The sequence below is a fragment of the Erinaceus europaeus genome, chromosome 15, assembly GCF_950295315.1.
Source record: "Erinaceus europaeus chromosome 15, mEriEur2.1, whole genome shotgun sequence".
NCBI classification, from domain to species: domain Eukaryota; kingdom Metazoa; phylum Chordata; class Mammalia; order Eulipotyphla; family Erinaceidae; genus Erinaceus; species Erinaceus europaeus.
The window spans coordinates 42,985,228-42,996,807 of NC_080176.1; the positions used below are offsets into that span (position 1 = coordinate 42,985,228).

Here is an 11,580-nt window from a genome sequence, read left to right on the forward strand (position 1 = left end):
AAGTAAGAAGAATTGAAAGGGAAACTAAAGCAGGACCTGATCAAATTGTAAGTATTTCGCCAAAGTAAAATCCCTGTGGTGAGGGGTAGACATGTAGCTTCCTGGGCCAGTGGAGGGTGGGAGTGGGTGGGAGGGATGGGTCACAGTCTTTTGGTGGTAGGAATGGTGTTTATGTACACTCCTAGCAAAATGTAGACATATAAATCAGTAGTTAATTAATATGGGAGGAGGAAAATCAATTGTATGTCTCAAAGTTTTTCAAAACACAAACTGAATCTTTTTAATATATAGGCTGTGTATTTGATATGCAGACTCTCTCAAAAGCCTAGACCAAGTAGATTAGAAGCATCCAATAGCACAGCTATATACAAGATACTGGGTACTGTACAACAAAAGGACTTTTCAAAGTTAACCCAATTACCAAATAATGTGATGATAAGAGTCACTATCAATTGTGTTTTTGAACCCTAAGACAGCAGGAACCTCACATCTCCACTATAGAGCCCCTACTTCCCCCAGTCCTGGAACCCTTGGGTAGGGCCCACTTTCCCGTATGCCTCTCCCAATCCATATCAAATAATATTGCATCCGCCAATCACAACCTAACCAACGCAACGATTGCCACTTCAACATGCTTCACCTCAGACTGTGTCCAGAGACTTCATGTGTGGAATGACAACCCTTCAGCTTCATTACTCAGGTGAGACCTTTCCTTTTATAGTACACTCTAATTTCATCTCAGGTGGTTCACTTTCTAACAAAGTCCCAAAACCTAGATATACACCAGTTTCTGTGAGAGAGAGCATATGTTCACACGTATCCATAAACTACTGCAAAATATATACCTGAAAGCAGAAGTACACTAGAGTTTGCAGCGAGTACCCCCCTAACACTTCCTCTCCACTATTCCAAGCTTTGGGTCCATGATTGCTCAGCAATTTGTTTGGCTTCGTATGTTAACTCTCTTTTCAGTCACCAGGTTCCAGATGCCATCAGGATGCCAGCTAGGCTTCCCTGAATTGAAGACCCCGCCAACGTGTCCTGGAGCTCAGCTTCCCCAGAGACACACCCTACTAGGGAAAGAGAGAGGCAGACTGGGAGTATGGATCCACCAGTCAACGCCCATGTTCAGCGGGGAAGCAATTACAGAAGCCAGACCTTCTACCTTCTGCAACCCTCAATGACCCTGGGTCCATGCTCCCAGAGGGATAGAGAATGGGAAAGCTATCAGGGGAGGGGGTGGGATATGGAGATTGGGTTGTGGGAATTGTGTGGAATTGTACCCCTCCTACCCTATGGTTTTGTTAACTAATCCTTTCTTAAATAAAAAAAAAAAATTAAAAAAAGGAAGTATAGGAGGCCAGTCCTTAGTACACTTTGTTAAGTGCCTATAGTGTGAAAACAAGGATCAGCACATAGATCCCAGGTCAAGTCCACCGGCTCCCCACCTGAAGTGGGTCACTTAACAGGCATAGAAGCAGGTCTGCAGGTGTCTATCTTTCTCTCCCCCTCTCTACTTTCCGCTCCTCTCTCAGTTTCTTTCTTTCTTCTTCAATGAAACAAATCCAATTACAAATAAGACTAAGGCAAGCATAACCCTATGGGACTACATCAAATTAAAAACCTTCTGTACAGCAAAAGAAACCACTACCCATACCAACAGACCACTCACAGAATGGGAGAAGATCTTCACATTCCATACATCAGACAAGAGACTGATGCTAAAATATTGAATAAAATTCTAGCCAACCAGATACAGCAGTATATTCAAAAGACTGTTCATCATTAACAACTGGGGTTTATCCCAGGGATGCAAAGTTGGTTTAATATACATAAATCAATCAACGTGATCCACCAAATCAATAAAAGCAAGGCTAAAAACCACATGGACATATCAGTAAATGCAGAGAAAGCCTTAGACAAATTACAACATCCCTTCATGATTAAAACACTACAAAAAATGAGAAGAGATGGAAAATTCCTCAATTTCATTAGCTGCCCTACCTTTAGTTATTTCTGTCCTTCTGGTTGCTTTAGGGTTCCTTTGTTCTTCTTATTCCTCCAGGTCTGTAAGGTATGCACTCAGGTTGTTTATTTGTGCTTTTCTTGTTTCCTAATGTTTGCTTGTGTAGCTGTGAACTTCCTTCTCAGAACTGCCTTAGCTGTGTCCCAAATATTTTAATAGCTTGTGTCTTCATTTTCATTGAACTCTAAAAACATTTTAATTTCTTCCTTTATTTCCTCTTTGACCCAGTAGTTGTTAAGTAGTGTACTGTTGAGTTCTGGAACTGTTAATAATCTTATGTTGATTGTTAAGTGTTATTTTAATTCCACTGTGGTCTGAGGAGATGCTTGGGATGATGTCAATGATCTTGAATTTGCTGATGCTGTCTTTGTGGCCTAACATAACATCTATCTTTGAGAATGATGCATGTGGACTAGAGTAGAATGTGTATTCCAGTTTCTTGGGGTGAATAACTATGAAAATGTCCAATAGTTCTAGTTTATCTGTCTCTTCATTTAGCTCCCTCATTTCTTTATTGATTGTCTCTCTGAATGATCTGTCAAGCTGAGAAAATGTGGTGCTGAAGTCCCATACTATTACTGTATTGCTGTTAATATATTGCTGTAGCTCTTTCAGTAGATATTTGATGTATTTAGATGGCTTCTCATTGGGTGCATAGATGTTAATAATTGTTAGGTCCTCTTGATTGACACATCCACTGAGCATTAAGTAGTGTCCATCCCTATTCTTTTAAATTTTATTTATTTTAAAGTCTATCATGTCAGATATGAGAATAGCTGTTCCTGCCCTTTTTTGTGAGCTATTGGCTTGTATGATAGTTTTCCATCCTTTGAGTCTGTGTTTGTCTTATTGAATTAGGTGGGTTTCCTGTAAAAAGCATATTTTTTGGTTGTGTTTTCTGATCCATCTGCCTACTCTGTGACTTTTAATAGGTGAATTCAGGCCATTGATATTTATTGATATCATAGAATGAAGATATATATATTTTATTTTATATTTATTTATTTCCTTTTGCTGCCCTTGTTGTTTTATTGTTGTAGTTATTGATGCCATCCTTATTGGATAGGAGAGAAAGAAATGGAGAAAGGAGAGGAAGACAGAGAGGGGGATAGAAAGGTAGACACTTGCAGACATGCTTCACCACCTGTGAAGTGACTCCCCTGAAGGTGGTGTAACTTCCAGGTGCTCGAACTGGGATCCTTTTGTCACTCCTTGAGCTTTGAGCCACCTGCACTTAACCCTCTGTGCTATTGCCTGACTCCCAGATTGAAGATATTTTAATGCAATTATTGTAGTTTTTAGAGTATTCTGATATATGGCCTATTTATGGTGGTCTGACTGTTTATAGGAGACCTTTCAGAACTTCTTTCAGAGCAGGCTTGGTGATAGTTGATTCTTACAACTGTTGATTGTCTAAGAAGGTTTTTATACTTCCATCTAGTCTGAATGACAGTCTAGCAGGATACAGTAGTCTTGGTTGAAAGCCTTTCTCATTGAGCACTCAATAGATATCTTGCCATTCTCTTCTGGCCTGTAGTGTTTGTGTGGACAAGTCTGCAGCTAACCTTATGGATTTTCCTCTGTAGGTGACTCTGTTTTTCTCTTGCAGCCTTCAGAATCCTTTCTTTATCCTATTCCATTTCATTCTAAATCTAATTTTTCTTGATGACTTTAAGTCTGATATTAATTTTGTTTGGGACCTTCTGGGCTCCTTGAACCTTTATGTCTTTGACGTTGGCTAGACAAGAAGTTCTCAGCTACTATGTCCTGTAGAATGCTTTCTTCCCCTTCCCCTATTTCTTCCTCTGGTAAGACAATAATGTGTATATTATTTCTTTTGAAGTCATCCCATATGTCTCTGTTGTTTTTTTCAGTATCTCTTAATCTCTTTTTGAGATCTCTTACTTCTTTTTTAGTTGTCTCTAACTCATCCGCAATCTTAATAATTTTGTTTTCAGCCTCATTTTTTCTATTCTCTCTTCCCTGTACTGTTTTCTGGAGTTTATCTATTTTGTTCCCCTGTTCTGATACTGTTTTAGCTTGTTAAGCTATTTGTTTTCTTAGCTCAGCTATTTCAGCTTTCAGCTCTCTAGTAACCATGACATAATGTGTTTTCTTCCAGCATCTCATTTGTTGTTTCTACATTTCTGATGACAATTTTTTCAAACTCTTCACTAACTCCTATGACTATTTCCTTAACTAGTGTTTGAATGTTGACCTCACTATTTTGTGCTTTTAGCTGAACAAAAGTCCTGGTTCATTTCTTCAATATTTCTTCTTGTTGGTTTCACAATTCTATATAATATGTTATGAGGTCCCTCTCTCAGTACTTTTCAAATTACTAATCACTCTTACCTGCATTGACTTGGGTCTAAGCAAGGTACTTAAGGAATTCACAGTTGTTGAAATTAACAGTCATTTCAGTATTATTTCAATCCCTGAGTTGGAGTACAGTGGCTGTTAAAGCCTCTTTTGTTCTTTTTTTCCCTATAGGTTATGGGAGCCTTTGGGCTTTTAAATTATAAGTAGGCTTCTTAGCTTAATCCCTCACTCGTGGCCAAGAGACAAAGCAGGGTGGGGGAGAGATAATAGAGTAGTTATGCAAAGAGACTCCAGGCTCAATTCAGTTTGTCTGCCAAGCCAGGCAGCAGTTTTTTGAGTTTCTAAACAAGTCCTGTTTACAGTCTGTAGATTCTGAAGCAATTACTCACCATGTTCTCATTGGGAGAACAATGTGAAAAGGCTGCTACCACACCCCCACTGCTAGGCCACTGCGGTGTAGCTCTTCTCCTGAGTTTTCTGGTCAGTTTTCTGTTCCCAGATGTCAGCACAGGGCCTCCCCGCTGCTGCTCTAGCCTCTGAGGGCAGTAGCAATGGAGATGCACATTTATATTTCGTGAATCTTAGGGGAGTCCTCTCCTCCCTTCAGCAGTCTTTTTGTTGGTAAAAAAGACTAGAGATGTTGCCTCAACTGGTAAACTTCTGGACTGTTACCAGTTGCTCAATCTCTCCTTAGACTCCTTTCTCTCCATGAACCACATGCATTTGTACTTACCGGTGATTTGGTGCATTCCTGAAGTAGTTTTAGTCCTGTTTTGTTGTGGTCCCAGGTGATCCTCTTTGACATTCCTAGTTGACCTGGAAGAGGAAGAAGTGACATATCTCAGTCCTATCCAACAACAACAACAGCATCATCAACAACAGTAACAGCAACAACAACAAAATGAAAAAGATGGTTGCCAGGAGCAGTGGAATCATGGTGCAGGAACTGAGCTCCAGTGATAACCCTGGAGTTAAAGAAAAAAAATGGATGACAGAGGAACTAGTGGGGGTTGTATTGTTATGAGGGTAACTGAGAAATGTTATGCATGTACAATCTATTGTATTTACTGTTGACTGTAGAACATTAATCCCCCAATAAAGAAATTAAAAAAAAATTAAAGATGTAGGGATAAGAACTCACCTAGCACTCTCTCTCTCTCTCTCTCTCTATCTCACACACACACACACACACACACACACACACACACACACACAAAATGTCTAAAATAACCTTTAAACAGTTAAGAATAAAAGAAACAAGTCTCTTATGAGATCATGACAATGACCATCATTATCAGCCTCACATGGGCTAAAATGTATTAGCCGGTGTGAAAAAAAAAAGGTACTTATCAAGCATGTGGTAGCAAGTTAGATGAATTCATGCAAGGCTGTGTCTCTTGGGGCCCAGTGCTATAATTAGCCTTGTAACCTGAGACTAGCAACAGCACCATCATCTGGGAACTTGTTAGAACTTGTTCTACACTGGGGCCCATTGTTAGCATGGGTTAATTGCACATGGTGCAAAGTGCAAGGACTGGTGTAAAGATCCCATTTCAAGCCCCCAGCTCCCCACCTGTAGGGGTGATCATTTCAGAAGTGGCAAAACAGGTCTACAGGTGTCTGTCTTTATCTCTACCTACTCCTCTCTATCTTCCTCTCCTCTGTCTTATCCAACAACAGCAGCAGCAGCAGCAATGACAATAACAAGAAATACAACAACAAAGGCAACAAAATGGGCAAACAAAGTTAAAAAAAAAAGAACTTATTCTGCACCAAGCCAGCCTAATAAGTAGACACTAGACATAGGTTTGCAATCTTCTTTCATGAGTCTTCTTGGTGATTTTTCTGCATAGCAAAACTTGAGCATTACTCTACAAACATCATGCATTTATTCATAAATTTTGTAAGCATTCAGGCAAAATGGATGTATAACCAAGGATCTCTGAAAAGGGCCAGAAGTCAAACTTTTTAAAAAAATTTTTTATTTATAAAATGGAAACATTGACAAAACCATAGGATAAGAGGGGTACAACTCTACACAATTCCCACCACCAGACCTCCATATCTCATCTCCTCCCCTGATAGCTTTTGTATTCTTTAACCCTCTGAGAGTATGGACCCAAGGTCATTATGAGATGTAGAAGGTTGAAGGTCTGACTTCTGTAATTGCTTCCCTGCTGAACATGGAAGAAGTCAAACTTTATGGATGACTAGACATGTCAGAATGCAGTGAGAAAAAAAATTAAAAGACAAAATAACTAAGAATAATCGTGTAGGGTCAGGGAAATAGTTCACTTAAAGAGTCCAGACTCTGCTGCACTGAAGGAAACAACAATACTATGGTCTATCTCTTTGCCTATTTATCTCTAGCTTTAAAAAGACATCTATCTAGTTAGATATAGACATAGATATAGCTCTATAGTTGTAGATATAGCTCTATATTTATATAATTGTAGATATAGATCATCAGATAGCTCACTGAGTAAAGTGCCTACATTGCCTTGTGTATGACACAGATATGAGTCCTGGAACCAGCTGGTGAGTGCTATAATAAGAGGAAATTCTGGTGTCCTGATGCCTCTTATCTCTCCTTGGATTTTTCTCTCCCTCTATCCCTGATTTTTTTTTTTCCCTATGTGTCCTGAATGAAAAACTGGTTTGGAGTGGTGACATTCTGCCTGCATGAGGCTGCCGTTCAACCACAGATAAGTAGATAAATAAATATTTTTAAAATAACTGTGCTTTAGCAATGTGCTTCTGGATGCACAATATAAAAATATAAACGGTGGCATTGAAAACATAATAAATGAGGGGGAATGGAGCAAAGAAGGGTGGAGTCTTGTGCACGATCAAATTTAAATGGTAACCAGCTTAAAAAGATCTGTCCTGCCAAAAATGCAATAAAATATTTAGAAAATATTTTAATAACTATTTCTCAAAATATAAGAATGGTCACAGACATATCCCAGCTTTACTTATTAATAGGAAAATACAAGTATAGATGACAATTACAATAAAATTTTATATTGTAAATGAGAGAATGGTCTATACTAGCAATCTAGAGGTGAACCTACAAAGAAAAAAGAAACATTCCTATACTGTTGGTGAGGATATAAACTGGCACTGTCTCTATGAGACTCAGCAGTGCCACTCTTTCATTATTTACCTGATTAATTTAAGACTAAAATTTTCACAAGTTATATAAGTGTATCTGAGACCATCAGGGTGTCATATTCAAGAAACTGAAAGGACTTAAAAATCTACTAATGGTTGACAGCATTAAGAAGGTGATATGTATGTTCAGTGGAATACTACTCAGTTGTTAGAAAGATGAACTTTTGCCTTTTGGAACATCATGCATAGCCCTGGAGGTGATTTTTATAAAGTACAATGACCCTACAACTGAAAGACGTTTTTTCTCATGTTTGGAATATAACCAAAGTCTATGAACTAAGCAAATATAATAAAAATAACCACTAGATTCTGTGAAAAGCATTGTTGTTACCAGTGGAGAAGGCAAGGGGTGTAGGGGGGTGAAAGGAAAGTGTAGAATGAGTGACTTAGCTATTTTCAGTGAAACTAGAACATTGATAGTAGGTATGTTGAGGCTGATCTACATACTGTACTTTCAACATCTGTATAGCATAGAAAACCAATGGCTCCTCAGAGCTCCACTCTACTAGGGAAAGAGAGAGGCAGGCTATGGGAGTATGGATAGACCTGTCAACAACACCCATGTTCAGTAGGGAAGCAATTACAGAAGCCAGACCTTCCACCTTCTGCATCCCACAATGACCTTGGGTTCATACTCCCAGAGGGTTAAAGAATAGGAAAGCTATCAGGGGAGGGGATGGGATACAGAGTTCTGGTGGTGGGAATTGAGTGGAGTTGTACCCCTCTTATCATATGGTTTTGTCAATGTTTCCTTTTTATAAATTAAAAGAAAAAAGAAAAAAAAGAAAACCAATGGCAAGTCACTTAGATTGTATTTAGAAAATAAACTATTATAGAGTGTGTGTGTGTGTGTGTGTGTGTGTGTGTGTGTGTGTGTAACACTAAGGCCTTACAGTGCAGTCTCATTACTACCAAAGTCAATTGTGTTTTTCTATTTTTCAAATTTTATATAAAGACAGTGATAGACATTAGAGTTTTCCCTGGTGTAGTGGCACTCCCACATGGTGCCTGGGCTTGAACTATTAACAGAGCAAGTCTTGCTCCTTATCAGGTAAACTATCTTCTGACTCCAATATAATGTGTCTTACGTATACATCTTCATGGTGGCAATAGCACAAACAAAAAAAAAAATCTAAAGTTTATACAAAAAAAAGAAGGAATCAAAACTTAGTACTACGTATAAACATTAAATTTAAAAAAAAAAGCATCAAAGAAGAAAGAAAGAAAACAAGGGACTAAAAAACTTTCAAAAAATAATTATGAAAATTACAAAGTAAGCTCTTAGCAGTGAGTGATCATTTTAAATGAAAATGGAAAGCTGTCCCCAATCAAAAGGCTTAGTATGGATAAGTGGATAAAGAGTATTCAATTTTAGACTCCTTACAAGAGAGTCTTTAGAATTAGAGACACACATAGACTGAAAATGAAGGTTTAGAAAAAGATAGATATTCCTTGGGAATTATGTTTCAAGCCTGATTGTTATAGTAGACATTTTCTAACATTGTTCTTTGAAGGTGAAGAGAAATATGTTATCTCTTTTAAACTACATGGGAATGGAGGTTGAGTTTCCTTATTTAGCTACCATTCATAACCTAGTGTTATGGTAGTGTGTTTATTAGTCCCAGGTGCATATGGTTGTTTAGGAAGCACACTAGACTTTTGTTGATTGAAAGGTTTATGAGCCTCTTGTTTTTATTACCCAAGCAGCCTCCCCTGCCTCGGCCTATGAGCCTTACTGCTAAATAATAGCAGACTATTGCACTCTCCTTTAGATTTGTTTTGACCAGAATACTGCTCTGCTCCGGCTTATGGTAGTACTGGGAATTGAACTTGATATCAAGGAATCTCAGGCACGGAAGTCTGTTGTGGAAACCACTATGGTATATCACCAAGATTTCTGTTCCTCCCATTCTCCTTCAGACTTCCTCTGTGCCATTTATTCTGAAGTGAGAGGGACTTCCAAGTGGGCATGGAAGACCAGGATCTCCGTGTCATCTTTGTTAACTTGTGGAGTTGGTGCTCTCTTGTTCTGGAAGTTTGAAATTTCTAGCTCCTTTTTTTTTGCGGGGGGGATGGCATTTATTAGCGAGCTATAAATTAGGGGTAGGAGGAGCCCACGTCACATTTTGGGTTCTTTCCCTCTGTCCTCCTGGGCCTGGATCCTCAGCTCCTTGTCCAGGCACTCCTTTGCCCGGACCACATTTCACTGCAGGTAGAAGGAGCCGTCTACTGACTTGTCATTCACCTTGAACAGGTGATCATAGTTCTTTTGGATCTCCTCAGGGTTCATCTTGGAGATGTTAAGAATTTGCTGGGCATCCTGGAGGCTGAGGCCAATGAGCTTGGAGGTGGCTGCAGACTGGTGACTGGCCGGGTCCTTGGTATCAGCTGCCTGGCTGGCTGCAAACTCCTACTGCAGGGAGCGTGCTAAAGCCCTGTCACCACCTGTGCCCCCATCATGATGATCTGGGCTAGGTACCCGGCCATGAAGGCATTCAGTCTCCAGGGCGCAGGCCTGACTTCCCGCCCTGCGGTACTGACTCCTCTAGCTCCTTTTTTATTTAACCTTTGCTAATGTCACCAAGATAGAGGAGTTATAACATTCCTTTACAAACTGGTAAAGTATAAGTATAATTTAGTGGTAATGTGGTCCTCGTTTTTTTTTTTTTTTTTTTTTTTACTTTGTTTGTTTGGAATAGGTAAATTATAGTCTAGCAGTTTTATGCTGTACTAAGCTGCATCATTACTGTCCTTTTGAATAGAAAAAAAAAACAGTTTTCCTTAGGTTCTTTTTAGATTGTGGCTGATAATATTTTCAATTGTCTCCTTCCGTAGCACCTAGGCTAGGACAGGCAAGACAAAAAGAAAAATGAAAGAAATTTCTCTATTGTTCCTTGAGACTTTTCCTTTCTTCTTCTAGCATTTGCCCTTCTTCCATAGCCAGTCAACAGCGTCAGGTTGAGCCTGATGTAAAGTTTTGAGACGTCCTTTAAATCTGGAGAGGTGGCAGTCGTTGACTAAGTGGGTCATAGTCTGTAGCCACAGGGGCAGTAAGGGTCGTCTCTGGCTCCCCAGCGATGAAACATAGCGGCGCACCGGCCATGGCCTGTTTGATAGCAATTGAGGAGGGCCCAATCATAACGTGCTAGGTCAAAGCCGGGTTGATGCTTGCTGGGGTCTGTGATGAGGTAGGTGTTTGTTCTTTACCTCAGCTGACTGCCAACTCTGTTTCCAAGAGTCTGGAACAGAGAAGTTCAGTGTAGGCATAGGAGACCAGATTGGATGACAAGACGTCAAGCGTTGGACAGGGTGGGCGAAGATATCCGCGTATATTGGCAGGTCCAGTTGAGCGCAGATGTGGGAAATGAACTTAGATGATGCTGCATCCCGACGAATATCTGGCGGGGCGATGTTGCTAAGAACTGGCAGCCATGGAACCGGGGTGGAACAGATGGTTCCAGAAATTATCCTCATGGAGGAATATAATTTGGAATCGACCAAGTGGACATGGGGGCTACGGAACCATACTGGGGCACAGTATTCTGCAGTGGAATAGCATAATGCCAGAGATGATGATCGTAGTGTGGAAGCGCTCGCGCCCCATGAAGAGCTGGCCAGTCTTGCAATGATGTTATTCCTCATGCCCACCTTTGCTGCAGCTTTTATGAGATGTTCGTGGAATGACAGAGTGTGATTGAGAGTAACGCCAAGATAGACTGGCTGGGCTTCATGTGGGATTCTCGTATCGTCAAGCTGCACATTAAGCTCACGCGAGGCCTAGGCATGGTGTAGATGGAAAACAGATGATACCGTTTTTGCAGTGCTAGGGATTAGTCGCCATTTTTTCCAGTAATCAGATATCAGAGACATGTCTTTCGTGAGTGTTTCCTCGAGGATGTCAAACTTGGATGCCTGAGTTGCACAGCAGATGTCATCGGCATAGATGAACTTCCTTGAAGAAGTTTCTGGGAGGTTATTGATGTAAATATTAAATAGCGTAGGAGCCAGAACAGAGCCCTGGGGGAGGCCACTTGAGACAAGTCTCCATCTGCTAGACT

The 11,580-nt window shown here is 40.1% G+C and overlaps 1 pseudogene; it reads right to left on the reverse strand.

The window, feature by feature from the left end:
* Positions 1-9,641: 9,641 nt before the first annotated feature.
* Positions 9,642-10,009, reverse strand: LOC103110872 (mitochondrial import inner membrane translocase subunit TIM16-like; annotated as a pseudogene).
* Positions 10,010-11,580: the final 1,571 nt, after the last annotated feature.